Source organism: Osmia bicornis, unplaced genomic scaffold (genome assembly GCF_907164935.1).
Source record: "Osmia bicornis bicornis unplaced genomic scaffold, iOsmBic2.1, whole genome shotgun sequence".
In the NCBI taxonomy this organism is placed as follows: Eukaryota; Metazoa; Arthropoda; class Insecta; order Hymenoptera; family Megachilidae; genus Osmia; species Osmia bicornis.
Window position 1 is genome coordinate 92,812 of NW_025791035.1, and position 6,178 is coordinate 98,989.

Below are 6,178 nucleotides of genomic sequence, written 5' to 3' on the forward strand. Positions count from 1 at the left end.
AAGAATAAATAAGAGTATTCCGCATTTAACAAAGTAAAATAAAATATACACCTGTGATCATAATAACATAATAACATAATAATAATATTAATAATCAAAATAATCAAAACTGTAGAAAATAACATATAATATGAGTGGCTACATCGTATTGCCCATCCCCAACGTAACTAAACTAAATTGTCTCTGCGTCTTGTCACAACTATTTTAATAATAATAATACTGTCCTTGTAGGGCGGTGAACCAAAAACTTAACTCATAATAATTAAAAGGATATGAGAACCTAAACTAAACTAAACTAAACCTCACTATATGTGTTTAAACCTCACTCGCCCCCTGCCCTATTTTCCTCTCCTGCACTATATATATATTTCCCTCCCGCTTCTTTGGTGCTCTCCTTCCTCTTTCCTGTTTCCTGATTTGCACCGCTTCTTCCACTTCTTCCTTATTGTTCTTCTCCCTTCCTTCTCGCGCCCCTTGTTTCAGTTTCTTCTTCCTTCCTCATCTTCATGGCCCTCTCCATTCTTTCCCCCAGACTCTCTTTTTTCCACGCTCCTTCTTCTTCGCTCCATATCATTTCTTGCCCCTCCACCCATATTCTCCTGTTATTATACACCACCCATTTTCCCTTCGCCCTTTCTTGCTTAGCCTTTTCTTTTATTAACCATTTGGTCTTCCTTTCTTCTCTTGACAAGTCTTCGTCAACTTCTATACCCCATCTTTCCCATATACCATTCTTCATCCAAACCATCTCCTTTTTTCTTTCTTCTTCCTCCAGCTCCGTTATTATTATCTTTCTTCCTCCGTCTCCTTCTCTTTCCGTCGCACTTCTTATATTTATTTTCCTTCTCAGTTCCCTTTCTAGTATATTTTTGATTGCAGTCAGGTTTTTTTCCATGCACTCTCCTTCCAGCCCTTTCCATATTAAGCGTCTCTTCCTTCTTTCTCTTCTCATTTTTTCTAGACTCATTTTCTCTTCGCTCTCTGACTCGCCGCTCCCATTTCTCTTCTTTTCCGTTTCCTCCTTTCTCTTCTTTCCCTGTTCCTTTTCTTCTGCCACCGGTTTTTCTTTTTATGTACCACGTGCTTCCAGCTTCCATTCCCTCAGTTCTTCTCTCAGTTCCCTAACCTCTTCTCTTAGCTTTCTCACCTCTCTAAATAATTTACCCGGTGCTTCCATTTCTTCTTCCTTTCCCACTTTCGTGTCTTGATCTTGGCTTAACCGCTTCCGCCTACTCCTTTTTCTTTTTACGGCTTACTCGTCTTTTGCACTTTTCTTTCGTTTCTTTCAGCTTTCTAACCACGTGTCTCCTGCTTAAGTGCTTGCCTCTTCGCCGCAAGCGACTTCCGCCGTGACACAGTGTTGCCAACCGCTTTCTGCTCTGACGTTGGCACCATCTCTCTCATCTTCCTTTTACTACTTTCTATTTTAGTTCTTAATTGTGCCGTTGATGTCGTTGCCTCTTTTCTCGCCTGGATCGGCTGTTTCCCTTTCTCCTCTATCTCTTCCTACTTCTTTCATCCAATTTTCCCCTTCTCCATCTTCGCCCAGCTGTTCCTTTACTTTTTCTTGCCAGCTCTCTCTTCTCCCTTTGCTTGCCCCACAGCCTTCCCATACATGCTCCCACGACTCTTTTTCCCACTTGCATATTCTGCAGATCCTTTTCTCTTCACTTTCCCAGTATCTGGCATCGTTTACCTCATTTCCTAGCCTAAACCTTGCTACTCTTCTCCACCTTTCTTCCTTCCATCCTTTTTCCAGATACTTTGGTATTCCATCGCACTTTATTACTTTATACCATTTATTATATCTTGATGACACTATCTTTTCCCAGTTCTCTTCTTCTTGCTTTCGGAGGTCTGCCTCTTCCATTTCCTCGAAGCTCATTTCTCCCTCCCTCCTTTTTCTTTCCAGATGTGTCATTTCTATTCCTTTTTCCGTAAAGTACTTCTCCCTTTCCTCTTCCCACTTATTTTTAGTTGCCCCTCTTTGCTCCCCCTTTATCATTTCTTCCCAGCATTTCCTTGCCAGTTCTCCTCCGTTCCCCTCCCACATCCTTTTTTCGAACCCCCAAGCTAGCTTTCCTGCCTTAACCCTCAGCTTCGCTCTTCGTAGTTCCTCTCTCATCATATATCCTGGTGTACACCAGTCTACTCCTGTTATCCACCTCAGGGTCCTCTCTTGCAGCCCTTCTATTTCCCTCCATTCTCTCCATCCCCAGACTTCTGCGCCATACGCTATTGCCGTCGATACTAGTTTATCCCACAGCCAGATTCTCCTCTTCCAATCTTTGCCAAACCTACTTTTCCCGATCCCCCACACTTGTCTCATAATCACGCTAGCTCTGCTCACTCTGTCCTTTACATGTCGGTCACTTCTCCCATTTCTTCTAAATGTATATCCCAAGTACTTCAATTCCTCCACCTCTTCCATTTTCTTTCCTTTCCATATCCAGTCTCTCTTCTTCCATCTTCCCCCTCCCTTTCTAAATCTCATTACGTTTGACATTTCTCTGTTCAATTCCAACCTCTTCTTGTCCAGGTACCTTTCTAGTCTCTTTAGTAATACTGCCATGTCCTCTTCCCTTTCTGCCATTATCACTACGTCACCGGCATACGCCAGCGTGCATATTCTCCTCCCTCCTATCCTGATCCCTCCTATTCCTCCTTTTCTCATTTCCTCTTCTAGATCTGCCGTCAGCAGATTGTATAGGATTGGACTCATCGGGCATCCTTGTCTTAAGCCTCTTGCCGTCCAGAACGGTTCCGTCATCCCTTCTCCAGTTTTTACCCTGCTTTTGGTCTCTCTCAGTACTTCCCTTACCCTTTCTCTTAGCCCTCTCCTTACCCCCCTCTCCCTCAGCGTTTCCATCAGTACTCCTCTATCTACTGAATCGAAGGCTGCTTTTAGGTCAACAAAGCACGCTATTACCTTTCCCTTCTCTTTTTTTATCTGCCTATTCACCGCATAATTCAGTGCATATTGTCCATAGTTCCCATTCCTTTCCTGAAACCTGTCTGGTTATCCGGTATTAATCCCATGTCTTCCACCTCTTTGCTTATCCTCTCCGTTAGTACTGCCGCATAGATCTTGTATAGAGTCGGCATCAGGGTGACTCCCCTATACTCCCTAGCCAGTTTCCCACTACCCTTTTTTCTGATTGGTGCAATTATTCCCTCCTTCCATCCCTCTGGCCAGCCTTCTCCCTTCCAGACTCTGTTACAGGTTTCCCAAATCCAGTCCAGCACCTCTTCTCCACCGTACTTCCATACTTCATTTGGGATTCCATCTCCGCCAACTGCCTTCCCGACCATTGGATACAATGTAATATACTGATACGCTCCCACAGATCAATGTACATATAATAGCAGTTTCGTTATTACTATATCTACATTAGATATAATGTAATATACTGATCCCTTCCCACCGATCAATTTACATATAATGGCAGTATCGTTATTACTATATCTACATTAGATATGTAATATACATTTAATAACAATATCAATATTACTATATCTACATCAGATGTAATGTAATATACTGATTGATTCCCACAGACCAATGTACATTTAATAACAATATCACTATTACTATATGTTCATTAGATATAATGTAATATACTGATACCTTCCCACAGATCAATGTACATTTAATAACAATATCATTATTACTATATCTACATTAGATATAATGAAATATAATGATCCCTTCCCACCGATCAATGTACATATAATGGCAGTATCGTTATTACTATATCCACATTAGATATGTAATACACATTTTATAACAATATCCTTATTACTATATCTACATCAAATGAAATTTAATATACTGATTTAATCCCACAGACCAACGTACATTCAATAACAATATCATTATTACTATATCTACATCAGATGTAATGTAATATACTGATTTAATCCCACAGACCAATGTACATTTACTAACAATATCATTATTACTATATCTTCTTTAGATATAATGTAATATACGGATCATTTCCCACAGATCAATGCACAGATTGTATCATTATCGGCATTACTATATCTACATTAGATATGTAATAAACACTTAATAACAGTATCGTTATTACTATATCTACATTAGATCTACTGCAATATACTCATTCCTTCCCACCGATCAATTTACTATATCTACATTGGATATAATGTAATATACTGACCCCTTCCCTCAGATCAATGTAATTTTGGTCACAATATCGTTATTACTATTTCTACATTAGATATAATGTAATATACTGATCCCTTCCCACAGATCAATGTACATATAATAACAGTTTCGTTATTACTATGTCCACAATAGATATAAAGTAATATACTGATACCTTCCCACAGATCAATGTACATATAATAACAGTATCTTTATTACTATATCTACATTAGATATGTAATATACAATTAATAACAATATCATTATTACTATATCTACATGAGATGAAATTTAATATACTGATTTAATCCCACAGTCCAATGTACATTTAATGACAATATCATTATTACTATATCTACATCAGATGTAATGTAATATACTCATTTATTCCCACAGACCAATGTACATTTAATAACAATATCACTATTACTATATGTTCATTAGATATAATGTAATATACTGATCATTTCCCACAGATCAATGCACAGATTGTATGATTATCGTCATTACTATATCTACATTAGATACGTAATAAACACTTAATAACAGTATCGTTATTACTGTATCTACATTAGATGTACTGCATTATACTCATTCCTTCCCACAGATCAATGTACATTGAATACCAGTATGATTTATACTATATCGACATTGGATATAATGTAATATACTGATCCCTTCCCACAGATCAATGTAATTTTGGTAACAATATGATTATTACTATATGCACAATAGGTATAATGTAATATACTGATGAGCTTCCCACAGGTCAATGTACATTATAATACAGTGTCGTTATTTACTATATCTACAATAGATATAATGTAATATACTGATACCTTCCCACAGATCAATGTACATTTAATGACAATTAACATTTTACTATATCTTACAGTAGGATAAGTAATGTATTAGTACTGATACCAGTTTACTCACAGATCATGTACTTATATGAACAGTAAGTCGTTAACATAACTATAGGTCAATTCTACATTAGATATGTGAATATACATTAATAACAATATCATTATTAACTATATCATACAAGTCAGATTCAAATTTAATAATATGATTGTAATCCTCACAGTCCATGTACATTTAATAACAATACCATTATTACTATATCTACATCAGATGTAATTTAATATACTGATTTAATCCCACAGATCAATGTACATTTAACAACAATATCATTATTACTATATCCTCATTAGATATAATGTAATATACGGATCACTTCCCACAGATCAATGCAAGTTGTAACATTATCGTCATTAGTATTTCTACATTAGTATGTAAAAATACTTAAGAACAGTATCGTATTACCATATCTCATTAGATATGTAATATACATTTATAACAAATCATATACTAATCTACATCAGATGTAATTTAATAAAATGATTTCATCCCACAGATCATGTACATAGAATAACAGTTTTCGTATTACTATATCTACATTAGATATGTAATATACATTTAATAACAATAGCATTATTACTATATCTACATCAGATATAATGTAATATACTGATTTAATCCCACAGACACATGTACATTTAATACAATATCATTATTACTATATCCTCAAGATATAATGTAGATATACGGATCACTTCCCACAGATCAATGCACAGATTGTAACATTATCGTCATTACTATATCTACATTAGATATGTAATAAATACTTAATAACAGTACCGTTATTACCATATCTACAGTAGATCTACTGCAATATACTGATTCCTTCCCACAGATCAATGTACATTGATAACAGTAATCATTTATACTATATCGACAATTGGATATAAGGTAATATACTGATGCCTTCCCACAGATCAATGTACTTTTGGTAACAATATCATTATTACTATATCTACATTAGATACAATGTAATATACTGATACCTTCCCACAGATTAATGTACATACAATACAGTAGCGTTATTACTATATCTACATTAGATATGTAATACATTAATAATAATATCATTATTACTATATCTAC